We start from the raw sequence: 1234 nt of genomic DNA on the forward strand, positions 1-1234 counted from the left end.
CTTAAAAATGTCCCTGGCACAGTCCTTAGTTGGGAGGGGTTGGACTGGGTTCGTTCCAGGAGACCCTTATCTCAGAAATGTCCCCGGAACAGTTTTCATTTGAGAGGGGGTCTGACTCTGGTGTGAGAGTTCAGAATGTACTCTGGGGTGAGAAGTTCTGGTGGTCAGTAATTTTCCTCTTTCAAGACCTAGTAAATCTGGTCAGCTTCAGGAACTTCCTGAAACTGTTAACTTGTTCACTTTCTGATCCAGCAGGATGGAATTTTTTATTTCCCTAAGAACATCCTGAGTCTTTTAAATGAGCTTCCCTCCAAAAGTGGAAGGTTTTAATCTCAGAGAAAACTGCTACATAAGCCAAGATTTCATTGGTCTCTACAATTGCTCTGCTGTTCCTTAAAGAGGGGGAGGGTCCTTCATAGAAGGACAGCTCCAAACCTTCCCTAGGTTTAGGTTTGGCAGACAGAGAAGATACAAAATTGCATCCCAGTTGAAGCAATTAGTGTCCCCGGAGTGTGTTCTGCTGCTGAGTTGTATCCTCAAGAGACTTTTTTTTTAAACCTGAATGTGCTTATTGACTGTTAAAGACAAGCTAATAGAATACCTGATTCCCTATTGGACAAAATTACAGAATTATTTTACCTTGTTCTAGAATCTACTTCTGCCTAAAGAATATCCTTCAGATTTTCTGTTTTTAAATTTTAAATTTAAAATTGTGTGTGAATGTCTCGGAAATCAAACTCAGGTCTTTTGTCTTGGTAGCAGGTTATGCTAAGGTGTCTTGCAGGCTTTTTGCTAGTTTCTTGATAAGTGTTTTTATGGGAAGTTTGCCTTTTATTACATTTTGGCATATTAAAATGTGGTTATTTCTAACATGTCTTGTAATTTTCTCATATATGTATATTTGAAATGGGTGTATTTACATATTTGAAAAATACTGATTTCTGTCTCATAGTCAGCTACCTTGTTTTGATTTCTTTATGAATTTTTCAATTGATTCTTGTTACAGGATATTGGAACCTGTTCCTAGTTAGCGTGTGGCCCAGTACTTAGCACATACCTTTAATCCCTCTGGCTAGAATACAGGCACGCTGTTAGTACTCACCTTTAATCCCAAACAAGTCAAGTTAGTTTGTAAAAGGAAACACCCATCTTTGAAAGTGATGTCTAACTGAGTGGCGGAAAACGTGACAGAATAGGATATGCCCAACTCTCAGGAGAAGAGAGAGGAAAGGGA

Source organism: Mus caroli, chromosome 3, assembly GCF_900094665.2.
Source record: "Mus caroli chromosome 3, CAROLI_EIJ_v1.1, whole genome shotgun sequence".
Lineage (NCBI taxonomy): Eukaryota > Metazoa > Chordata > Mammalia > Rodentia > Muridae > Mus > Mus caroli.